Genomic DNA, 13,881 nt, shown 5'->3' on the forward strand with positions numbered 1-13,881 from the left:
CAATCCATCCACTCATCCATTCGTTCGTTCATTCATTCATTCATTCATTCCTTCATCCACTCGTTCGTTTCCACTCGTTCGTTCATTCATTCATCCACTCATTCATTCATTCATTCATTCATTCATTCATTCATCCACTCATTCATTCGTTCGTTCGTTCGTTCATTCATTCATTCCTTCATCCACTCGTTCGTTTCCACTCGTTCGTTCATTCATTCATCCACTCATTCATTCATTCATTCATTCATTCATTCATCCACTCATTCATTCGTTCGTTCGTTCGTTCATTCATTCATTCATTCGTTCGTTCGTTCGTTCGTTCATTCGTTCATCCATCCACTCATTCATTCGTTCGTTCGTTCATTCATTCATTCATTTATTTATTCATTCATTCATTCATCCACTCGTTCGTTCGTTCGTTCGTTCGTTCGTTCATTCATTCATTCATTCATTCATTCATTCATTCATTCATTCATTCATTCATTCATTCATTCCTTCATCCACTCGTTCATTCATTAATTCATTCATATATCAATCCATTCATTCTTTATACTAATTATTACTTTATCTGCCAACCGTACGCACTAATGAAAATATCGTTTCATTCGCTATGGACTTGCATTTGGCGTTTGTTATGTAACTCGGATTTAAAAGACATATTAACCTACTTTGATCAATTACTTTTATTTTACAGGAGTTGGCCCTAGTGGTGGTGCTGGTGTGAAAAATCCCAGAACAATGGTTATTTATCATTATGTTATTTCCTTTTAATCATTCTCTTCTTATCTTCTTTCTCTTCTACCCTCATTGTCCTTTCTCCCTTGTTATCTTTTTCTGACATTCTCTATGTCTATACTCCCCTCTCTTTCTCTTTCTCTTGTTCTTTTTCTCCACTTGATATATTTCTATCAGTCAGTGCTTCCCTTCCCACTCTCCTTTCTCTTTATTTTATTTGTCATTCTTTTTCTCTCGTGCCCCCCCCCGTGTGTGTGTGGGCGTGTGTGTGTTTGGGTGAGGGGGAGAGAGAGACAGAAAGAGATACACACACACATACACCCTCACCCCACAATGTAAAAACGCTGTTTACATTCGTTAGCTCGTTGTTTTTTAATTGTTTAAACTGTTTTAAACAACGTGTTTAACAACTTTTTTTTAAAGTTTAGACAATAGTTCTTTTTAACTTTTTGAATTTGTAAAATAATATATTTTTAATAAACAATTTATTAGACAACTTTTTGGAATCTTTAAATCTTAAAATTACAATAGTTATAAAACCAAAAAGTTGAATTTAATTAAAAAACAGAAAAATCCAACAAGCATAGCACTGAAAATTTCATCAAAATCGGATGTAAAATAAGAAACTCATGACATTTTAAAGTTTCGCTTAGTTTCACAAAATAGTTATAAACAAACCCTGGTTGGTATGCAAATGAGGAGACTGATGACGTCATCCACTCACTATTTTTTGTATTTTATTATACGAAATATGAAATATTCTAATTTTCTCCTCATTGTCAAGTGAAACAACAATTAATTTCTCCCTGAACATGTGGAATTAGCATTGTTTAAAACTATTATATTTCAGTCAAGTTGGCCCTTATTGTCAAATCTGTAAAAAATGAAATAATGTAAAAAGAAAAGAAATAGTGAGTGAGGAACATCATTCACTGTCTCATGTGCATGTCACTGAGCTGTGCATATCTATAAGCAAAACTTTGAAATGTCCCAACTTTCTTATTTTACATCCGATTTTGATGACATTTTTTAGCGTTCTGCTATTTTTCTTTTTCTCTATTTATTCAAAACATTTTTCCGGGGTGGACCTGACCTTTAAGCAATATTATAGTTCATATAGTGACAGGCTTAATCATCTTCTTAAAAATTTAAACAACGTTTTACAATCTCCCCCTCTCTCTCTCTCTCTCACTTGGCCATGGGTGTCACATCGGATCAGGCTGTATTACTAATCGGTTATTTCAAGACTCATCCAAGAGATTAACTCCTTCGATCCCCTGTAAATAAACTTTTAGGTGAGCTCGAGTATGCAAAGGCTTAGCCTTCTAAAATTAATATCTTTTAAAATGCTGTTTATAAGTTTTTATACACCGCTTTTTATATGAACCTTACAGTACTTATTTAAATAGTTTAAACAAGCTTAAACAACAAAGTTTGATTTTTAAGTAAGTTTCATTATAGTAAACAACGTTTTTTTATAATTAAGCCGCGTTTTCACTTATGTTTTCAGAGACTCTAAACTTTCTTATAATATATTAAAAGGGGTTCTCCACCGTGATATTCAAGTAAACTATATATTATACGTATAATGAGCAAATTAACAGGAATTTTGTACAAAATTCATTATAATCAGATGAAAGTAAATTATAATAAAGTTAGAGCATTTTGATACTTTTAATCATTATCGTAAAACGTTGTATGCATATTGATTTTGTTTATATTGTCCATAATCAGGGAATTTATGGAGAGATTTCTCTCACTTTCTCTCTTATATATTTCCTTCTTCGACAGCTAAATCCGTCTTTATATTAAAAATATTAGATTTGTTTTTAAAACTGATTATGCATCGTAAATGTATATATTTTTATGTTTGAAACAAAACAAAACGTTGTTTGTATCATAATTTACTTCGTTATACGATTATATTGTTTGTTAAAACGCCGGCACATGGAACACGTAAATTGTATAATAATTTGATTTTAATGTAAAAATCAAATGAAAAAAAGCTTACAGGAAGGGGGGGGGGGTAAACAATAGAACACACGTGGGGAGGGGGGGGGGTAAACTATAGAACACACGTGGAAATAATGAAAAATTGGATCTCAAGCATAGAATGAAAGCGAAAGAAACGTTGTTTTCAAGGCTGTTTAAAGCAGATTTAATGACTAAAACACATTTTACTCATTGAAATGTCTACCTCAAATTAAATTTACATCATAAAATGTCAAATCCAATGAAACATTGATTATTTGGATGTACACAAGTGATCGGAAACATTTTGATGACACAGTTTTCACTGACTTGTTATAAGCTACCGAAATCTCAGCCCTTGATTGGCTGAAATCAAGTATTATGTCAGTGAAATACACTGACAAGTTGTTTCAAGGTGATTTTCTATACGCTCTTTATTATCTATAAGATAAGATAAGATTGATTTTATTTATACACGGTTAAAAAGCCCAAACAGTTCACAGACTGATTTCCATTGGGGCCGTGTGGAACATAGCACAATTGACATATAGTAAACATTTTAAAACCAGTGTTTAACGAACAATATATATGAAAAAAAATATGTTAACCTAAGCAGAAGCATCAATGAAATATTACAAAAGAATCATAGAAAGGTGAAGAGGAGGGGAGGAGAAGAAAAAAAGGAGGAAGAAGAAGGGAAAGGGGAGAAGGAGAAGACAAAGACAACGGAGAAGAAAAAGACAACGGAGAAGAAAAAAACAACGGAGAAGAAAACAGAAGAAGAAAAGAAAAAAAAAATAATAATGATAATAAGAAGAAGACGAAGAAATGATATACCGTTCTAAAAAACATCAATTATATACAAAATGAAATATCTATCGGTAATTCGAACAAAGCGGTGCATACAAGGTAATAGTAAATTTGAACATAAAAAAGTAAAATGTCAAAGTAAATTCATGTTTCATAAAAATGACAGGAAAATTTATGAAAACTAAATATGCACTGAACATAATGTTGTAATTATTCTGAATTCTGATTTTCATAATTTTGTTTTCCCTGCATCCTTTGATTTGGAAAATGGGAATTTATAATGATACGGTGAATTTATTAGAAATATGTTATCGCTGTTTTAGTCAACCGGGCGCTTTTGTACCGCGACGCACAACGCTTTTAAGAACACAGACAATATCCGTGACAATGAGTAAAAAAATTAAGAAGTCTAAAATTGGTGAATCAAAACAGCAGTTTCGTCTTGGACTTTGGACAAATAACTATGTGCGATTCGTCGTCAGCTCCGAAACTTGGGACGAACTGCTGTCCGCGGTTCACCAACTTGATTCGACTAAGCCCCTCCCAGCTGTTCATTGTCATTTGACTGACATTTCTGTGTTCCTTAATTCGTCCCTCTTCCCGGTTCGAAAACTTGCTAACGTCTTAAAAGCAAATCAACACTTTTTTAATAATAATAATAATAATAATAATAAAAATAATAATAATAATGATATTAGCTGGATTTATAAAGCGCTTTTTTGCCAGAGGATACAAAGCGAGGCTATTATTACCCTGGCTTTAGCTCGAGCTACCATCAACGGCTCTCAGTGCATGCAAGGAATTACTCCGGGTACCTATTTACCTCACCTGGGTCGAGTGCAGCACGATGTGGATACATTTCTTGCTGAAGGAAAACACGCCATGGCTAGGATTCGAACCCACGACCCTCTGTTTCAAAGGCGAGGGTCAGAACCACTATAGACCACGACGCACCCACAGACCACGATGTAACCAGACTCTAAACTACTGTATCCGTTCGGCCTGCATGGGAATGAAATGATTGCAATGCAAGTTCATATCATCAACATGAAATTCACTGCATTGTGATTAGATGTCATGCTATTTCGACCGCATTAATCTTATAAGATATGCATGGCATAACCATCATCATGTTCATTATCATGATGTGATATAGGGGCGTGGTGAGCATAATTATGTTCATGGTCAGGCCTATATCTATATAGGCTGCCGAGTTCACTGGTCTCCATTTTATGATGATTATGTAATAGGAATAATGCCGCTTGGTCTTCTCCTGCTTTTCTTATATACCTTTCGAATTTGTTAAAAGTTAAATTTAAGAAAATTAAAAACTTTATTTGCAAGTTTTTACTTTGACAAAACAGAAATTGACATCGTTTCTGATTTCATTTTCTTTTTTTTTCGTTCTCGATTTGGTGAAAAAGAAAATTGAACACCGATTTTTATCACATAGACGAAGTATTGTTAGACCAAGTTGGTATTAGAAGTAATGTGTAGGCATCAAAGTCTTACTGGAACAAAATGAGCTAGATGAAAATTAAAAAAATAGTTATAGTGGACGCACTGGTTGTAGACGAACCGGGACGTGTAGGATGAGAGTAAACGAAAGGTATACACTGCAAAAACTCTGGTGTTGATTTAACACCAGCCCGTAATCTATATATATCAACACCAGAATTTTTGCAGTGTATACCTTTCGTTTACTCTCTTCCTACAAGTCCCAGTTCGTCTACAACCAGTTACAGAATGATTTGGTTATTTTTTCAGTAAAATCTTTTTTTTCTTCTATAAAACCTTCTGTTTTTTCTAACAGTGTGTGTGAAAAAATGGAAAGGTGAAGGATCGGATGGATTAGAGCGGGAGGGGGGAGAGGGGTAAAAATTAAGATGAATAGGAATATAAAGATGCGTTCACCATGATTTTACATAACAAACTTGTTTTTAAAGTGTTGAGTAATTTAATTGATAGTTAACATTCTAACAATGCGATATATCAAACAGTGACAAGTCATGCCTCTCTTTTCTTGTCAGAATAAAACCACTGAAAGCCAACTTAAAGGGGAAGTTGACCCTTAAGAAACGTTTGTTTTAAAAATGGCAGAAATTAATTATAAAAATATTGGGAGAAGGTTTGAGGAAAATCCATTAAAGATTAAGAAAGTTATTAGAATTTTAAAGTTTCGGATGTGTGACGTCATTAACGAGCAGCCACCCCATATGTTACGTAATAACAAATGCATAAATTTTGATTTTGTAATGGTTCGTGATGACTTATTTTTGTTTTATTTCTAGGAACGGGTGTAAAATTATTTGTCTATTGATATATTGAAGGTACAGTTTAAAGACATTTTCAGTTTTCTGAAATAATGACATGTCATTGATTTTTTACGATATACGATATGTAGGAAATTTGCTCGCATATGACGTCACCGATCAAATAATTAAAATTCTAATAACTTTTTATTCTTTGATGAATTTTTCTCAAACCTTCGGCGATATTTTTGTTGTTGCTATTTTACAATACATTTTTTGTCAGGGTGAACTTCCCCTTTAAAGTCATTCTATTTCAGAACATTTAAAACAACTACTTACTGAAGTTGTTAATGAAAACCACTTCTTATAATATTGACTAAAATACCTACTTACATGATTTAACCGTTATTTGATCCTCTTTATTTATTTAAATAAATTAAACGAAACTCTAAAAAACAAACCCCAAAAACGATTTTGAAAAAAGGTGAACAACTATCAAACTATATATCACACATTTTTTCCAGTCTTTAAAATGACTATTTTCCTTCATGATGTGGAAGTCAATTTTCACGAGAGGACAATAATAACATTCTCATTCATATCAATATTATATAACTATTTTGAAAGCTCATCTGAATTTCACAACATAAAACTAGAAACATTCTTTTGCACTTGTTTATAAATCATTAAGTGAAAAAAAAAATGTATTGGCCCGGTGTAAAATGCAGTCTAATCCAAGCAAATACATAATCAATGCATAATAATTCTGACTGATTGGAAACATGGTATATGCTTTTTTTTAAATCGCAATTGACGCAATTGATTGACAATATTGCTAAGTTACGAATATAACAAATTTAACACATTTTGAAACGAGGGTTTGTGTTAAGAGGCAAATTAGGATATCAGGACTTCAAGTTTAATCAACTTAAACTTCAAAGAAGTAATTAAACCCCTTTAATCGAATTAGTGTCTGCCTCGTTTGCAAATAGAAACCATAGCCTACTTAAAGACTTTAAGCAGATAGATTAAAGTGGAGGTCAGTAATTAGTACTCGCCTGTTTCAAATCCCTTGGCAAGGCACTGTTCTGTAGCTATTATTGGCAGACACCCACTTACAGGTAAAGCGTACGTCTGCTAATTATCCATCATGTTAATTATTTATGCATCCCGTGACGTCACAATGGACTGACTTTATCGATTTGAAATATTGGTAAAGAGTTTGCTTGTAAAAGGAACGAGAAAATATTCGTATCATATTTCAATTGATTTGATGAGTATTTATCTACGTAAGATGTGAATGTATTAGGACTATTTGATTTCTATTTTATAAGTTTCGTTCCACTGACCAATTTTTAATTTAGGCCTATGACATAGACGTATTAAAGAATATAAAATATTTGAGTAAAGTGTAGGCATATAGTATTTAGTAGAAAGTTTCCAGTATAGGCCCAAATAAGAAAAAATAATAATAGTGCGTGAAATTAGACTACTTGAAATATTATAGTTTGATAGTCCAAATTTAATTTTCTTTTTTTTCCCTCTTGGTCATTTTTTCTTTGTGTAAATAGGTTTTGATGTGTCATACTTTTGACAGGCTATTTTCTAATTTCAGGAGGGATACCTCTTTTCTCTCGTTATGGGGGGGGGGGGCGCTTCTCTGATTTTTTTGGGTGAAATTCCACCCCCCCCCCCCCCCCCCGGTTCATGAAATACAGGATTTTTCCATTCTGGTCGTAAATTTATCGCGATTTCCTTATTTTGTCAAACTTATATTACTGATGTAGTTGTCTTCTTCGTATGATATTCTAATATCATCATCAAAAATATCATAAATCCACAGGTATTTTTCTTTAAATCATGACTTTGGTTGTCATAAACCTAACGAGGTCTATATATCATTTTTGCGTGCTTGTGGTTATGTTAAGTCATCATACAGCACCCTACCAATTTGTCATACGTGTCAAATCAAATTAAAATGCGCGCGAAATACAAGCATCGTCTGCGCTACCTATCACCAAGCTTGTCAACTGGAAGGCCAAACGTCAAAGAATACAAAATAAACACACCTTAAAAAGAGAGAATTCTCAGAATTAAGGGACTACTTCATTATCAACTTGAGACGGAATTAACGAGAACTTGCCCCGCCTGAAGCCCGAGGCAATATGTCTATTTAGTATCTTTTGTAAGTAGACCCCATTTACATTGGCAAACCGTGGGTCACGACATGGGGGGGGGCATCAGCAAAAAATTTGAGTTAATTAGTGGGTACGCGAAGCGCGCTCGATATTGGCAGGTATACTGACCTAATAGAGACATTTTAAAGACTATGCCAATAAAAACGGATATAAATCTTACTGATTAAATGATGCGAGCGCGAGTTGAAAATTTTTGATTTGATATTTAGACCAAATTTTTTTTTGTAATTATGATACGTACCTGTTTCGATAATCAATGCGAGCGCGAAGCGCGAGCTGAAATTTTGGTATATATTGACCCCAAACAGGGAAATTTTAATGACTATTTTTTTTTTGGAATGCATGAAGAGCATACATATCTCACCATAGCCATCTAATGCGAGTGCCAAGCGTTTGCTGATTTTGTTAGGATTACAAAACTAAACACATGAAGCACTTTTTGTAGTCATTGTACTCATGAACATGATACGTATCTTACTAATTATATATTGGGAGCGCGAAGCGCGAGCTGAAATTTTATGAAATTCAGACCCGAAGAGGGGAATTTTAAGGCTTGTTTGTAGGAATTCACAAAAAAAATTATCCTCATTTTGAATTTTAGAAATTTTGTAATTACTGTTTTATTTAGTTTTATTTTTTTCATTTCGCTCCCATTAAATTTCTCCATCTTCTTCTTTTTTTCTCCTTTTTCTTCTTCTTCTTCTTCTTCTTCTTCTTCTTCTTCTCCTTCTTCTTCTCCTCCTCCTCCTCCTCCTCCCCCTCCTCCTCCTCCTTCTTCTTCTTCTTCTTCTTCTTCCTCCTCCTCCTCCTTTTCTTCTTCTTTTCTTCTTGTACTCTTCTTTCTCCTTCTTGTGCTCTTGTAATTGTTCTTCCCTTTTATCGTTATCACCCCTGTTTTTATTTAGGCTAAAAATGTTTGATTTTTAGATGAAATTCTCATTTCAACAAAAAATAATGTGAGCCATCATAATGAAGAGCTTGATTCCAAAACGGGATAAATCCACTTTTGACTAAAATTGATTGTTTTTAAATATATAAATATATGTATCATAGACCTCGGAATCAAATGCACCATATCGCATTTGAAAAAAAAATTGTGAAGGTTGGTGAAAATTGATTGCAAATCTGAGTTTTGTTCCAAAACAGTTTTATTTCAAAAGGAGCCAAATCCACTCCCTGGCTATTTAAAATTGGTTAATTTACTACTTTACATAAAGTTATGCATTCGATTTTTAAGGTATATGTTGTGGATACAAGTTCACACTATCCGTGCAAATTTAGATGAAAATAACATAAATTTACTATTTTCATGAATCTTTTTTTAGCTCCTTCAACATCAAAAACTAACAGTCCTTAGAAAAAAAAGAAAAAAAAAACGTTTTTTTATTTTAAAATTATCAATGGATAAATATCAGATATGATGTAAAATGTACTCTTCTAGCAATATCTATGTGTTTTGTGTTTAATTTCCAATATTGACCATGTTTGAATTGGAAAAAAATGGACGTTGTCAACCGAGGTTTTATTCCAAAAGGAACTAAATCAATGAAAAATAAAATTTCAAAAAAATCTTCAAAATTGATATTGAATGCCAGATTTTTAAAAACATGATTTAATTAATCTAAGATGAAATTTATATCATATATATATATATATATATATATATATATATTAATGAGGCAAAGTGGTAATACATTATATATATATATATATATATATAATAAAACAGCTGTGGATAAGGGAAAATGGTGAATAAAAAAAACCTTGATTTACAGAAAAAGGCTAAAAATGGATTTAGCTCCTTTTGGAATAAAACTCTTTATATATTTATGCCTCTTCTATTGTGCATAACAAAACAATAAGTAGGCCTATACATACATTCAAATTCATAATCGAAGTCAATGATAGGTTATTATTATGTAAGTTAATCTCATTCAGGATATACTTCAGATGGTTAACATTTGGAAGGTTTAATAATAATAATCATCATGAGGATGAATTTCATTTAATCACATGCACCTAAGGATTACCCACCCCACCCACCCCACCCACCCCACCCTTGTCCACCACAACCTGCAACCACTACTTGGCGATAATTGGTGCTAATTAAACCATAAAAGGTCGCACGAACTTTCTAAGTCAGGCTTCGATCGCAGACTAGCCGATATCAGATTGACAAGAAGTATCGCGATCCAAGGTCTTGTTTTATGTCATCATTTAATTACAACACATTCCGAAACTTCCTGAACGAGCTTACTGAATCATCACCACCTGTGCGTGCCCGCTAAAACGGGAGGAATGGATCTTGGACGGGGGTGGGGTATTAAAGAATTGGTTAAACCCCGCCGAAGTTAAATAGTTATTTTGGCGGGAAAAGATGCTCATTGCTACCTGCCGTGGCCGCCAAACGGGAGGAATCGGGATCGGTGGTGGGGTATTAAGATTTGGTTAAACCAAACCCGCCGAATTTTAAGAGTTATTTTGGCTGGAAAAGGTGCTCATTGTTAGCTATTTAGACTTCCAAGTGGTACAAATTTCGACCATAATTATATAAGAAACGATCGGTCAAAGAGGTTGGGCAAATTGTGACCTATATAATTCATTGTTGGTTAAAATTTCGATCAACTACCAATCAAATCAACGATGGATGGTTCAAATTTTGACCGAAAATAAGTTATCACAATATTTTTCCCAGCCGTATAGTTAATGGAAAAGGGTTAACCAATTTTTGCGTAAGTTCAATATAGATTACTCGGTTGAACACGTGTTGTTTTTAAGTGTAATGAGGGAATCAAACATTTGCAGTAGAATATTTTCATGAAAAAAAGGTGGTCAAAGTTTGAAAGAATGATTTGATCAGAATAAGAAAGCTGTGGCTGTTTGAAAAATAAAATTACTAAGAGAATGCAGGTCCCTAAATTTATTTTGCTGTGAGTTTGCTGGCCCTTAAATTAATTTTGGCATAAAATTGTGAAAATTATGAGAGACAACTTTTTTTCTTTCGCCGGCTATTATCAGGAATTTGCATAGTTAACCTCTCAACTTTCCTCGGGTGATAATAATATCCTCATGAAAGGAAAACTACATTATTATTTCTTCTGAGCAAAATTTTCTGTAGATAAAAGGTTTATTTAAAGAGGCCATCTGTTAAATGTCCAGTTTAAACACCTTTTATGGCGTCTTTTGGAGAAATCCCGTGAGTAAGTAATGCAATTCCGTTTTATTCGATGATAAATTCAAATAATTTGGTAAAAATTAATGTCACTCGATGGCCAATGCGCTCTCGCTTAGTAAACGAAGGTTAATGACATGGACACTTATCAAACTAAAAAGCAAGAACAATGGGATGTGTAAAGTGGACATGTTTCATTAAGTGCATTAATGTATAATCCCTTCTTTCCGCTTTGGCGTAAACCCAAAACACCTCAATGGTGACTGGTCTGTGTTTGATTTAAATTTACCTTTATGTTTATATCCACATTGTTAAAATGATTGCGCGACCCGACAGACATTCGCAACATTTTCCCAACACGTGAAATTTCGACCTCCCTCTCACCCAGTATGCACTTTAAAATCCTCAGCCAACGCCCCCCACCCGGCAGTAGCAGACAGTAGCACATACTGAACTTAATATTTTGAGGTTTTGGAGATAATACGTAACCATAACATAAAAGTGAGTGTTCCTTCAAAATAACAACGGAGGGACTTTTTAACAAAAGTTTTCAAAAATGTTGAAGTTTGTTGAAGTATAAAAACCTACGGTAATCTATGGGATTTTTTTTCATAAATTCCCCCTACTTAATTCAAACAGAATTCAGATGTACCTCCAATGAGAAATAAAAACGTTGCTAAATAGTTGGGCTATCATTCTATATTGTAATCTTTGTATAAGTCTTATTATACTCGCTTTGTATATTTTGATTTATTGTGTTTTCTTAATGATCTGATTCGGACATTATAAACAAACAAATTTAAAAAAGGTCATTGTCTATTAAAATGCAAATGATTTATTAAGGTTATACGTAGAGTCAGCACACATTGAATGCAAAATTTGTAATATTTCAAAGTTTCAATAAGGCATTTTTGGCGCCATATTGATAATGAATCACGCCCTTAATTTCTTGCTCAATCTTTGCTTACTCAAACACGATATTAAAATCACCTCTTGACTTTTTTGACCACGCATTTTTCTACGAAATGAGACATTGAGTGACAATTTCAACAACAAAAAAGTTTTGAGCAAAACCAACTTGGTAGAAGAAGGTCTAAACCTTAACTAACCTAAACTTAATAACTATAAAAGGATGGACTCGTCACTCGTAAAATTGGACCCCCCCAAAAAAAAAAATGAATAGATTTTTTCTACCCATAGATGGATCAAGTGTGATAATGACAGACAACTACAGTACTTTAACATATATCAGAAATGAGTTTGACAAAATCAATTCCAAGGATGAAATACGAAAACACCTAAAAAGTGACAATTTTCTCATGAAGAGTGATAAATGAATAAACCTTCCCATCTGCACCAGGGTCTACACTTTTTAAAGGACAAGTCCACCCCAACAAAAAATTGATTTGAGTAAAAAGAGAAAAATCCAACAAAACACTGAAAATTTCATCAAAATCGGATGTAAAATAAGAAAGTTATGGCATTTTTAAGTTTCGCTTAATTTTACAAAACAGTTATAAAATTATGCACATTCTGGATGGTATGCAAATGAGGGAATTGATGACATCACTCACTCACTATTTCTTTTGTATTTTATTATATGAAATACTCTAATTTTCTTCTCATTGTCCTGTGAAACAAAGTTTTATTTCTCCCTGAACATGTTGAATTACCATTGCTTAACATTTTATGGTTCAGTCAAGTTGGTCTTTATTGTCAAATCTGTAAAAATTGAAATAGTGTATAATTCGAACAATAAAAAACAAAAGAAATAGTGAGGGACATCATCGATTCTCTCGTTTGCATGTGACTAAATAATTGTGCATATAACTATTTTGTGAAAAATAAGCGAAACTTCAAAATGTCATAACTTTCTTATTTACATTTGATTTTGATGTAATTTGCAGCACAATGCTTGTCTGATTTTTCTCTATTGATTCAAAATAACATTTTTCTGAGGTGGACTTGACCTCAAATCAACGAACGGTGTTGCTGCCCTCTACGTTCGTTGCTCTACATTGATCCTTCGTATAGATTTTTCTGCTTAAAAAAATAACAGTCAGTCTCTGTCTCACTCATTCTCATACGCATACCCTTGCCCCCACAGACTGTCGAACCAACACAACACAAACACGGATCCACCTTCATAAACACACCAATACATCGAACCCTCTGTGAAAGTTACTTGAATATAATTGACTGTTTAAAGGGATGGTCCAGGCTGGAGATATGTATATCTCAATAAATAGAGTAAAAATCACAAAGCAAAATGCTGAAAATTTGATCGAAATCGGATAACAAATGAGTTATTGAATTTTAAAGATTTGCTATATTCCGGTGAAACAGTTCTAGGCATGTCTTTAGGAATATTCATTAGGTGGGCTGATGATGCCATATCATTTCTTTTTTGTATTTTATTATATGAAATTAGGTCCATTCAACATTTTTCAACCAAGAACTAAAACAATTGGATTGGCAACTGATTAAGTGCATTAGTTCTTTATTGCCGCAACTTATTTCGTCACAATGGAGACACATCATTTACTCATGTTATGAAAAAAGAAACAGTTATGATAACATAAGAAAAAGGAAAGTGGGGATGTGACATCATCAGCCCACCTAATGAATATTCATGACGATGTGCATATAACTGTTTTCACAAAATATTGATAAACTTTAAAATTCAATAACTGTTATTTGTTATCCGATTTTGATATTTTCACAATTTTGCTCTGTAAATTTT

Source organism: Lytechinus pictus, unplaced genomic scaffold (genome assembly GCF_037042905.1).
Source record: "Lytechinus pictus isolate F3 Inbred unplaced genomic scaffold, Lp3.0 scaffold_20, whole genome shotgun sequence".
Classification (NCBI taxonomy): domain Eukaryota; kingdom Metazoa; phylum Echinodermata; class Echinoidea; order Temnopleuroida; family Toxopneustidae; genus Lytechinus; species Lytechinus pictus.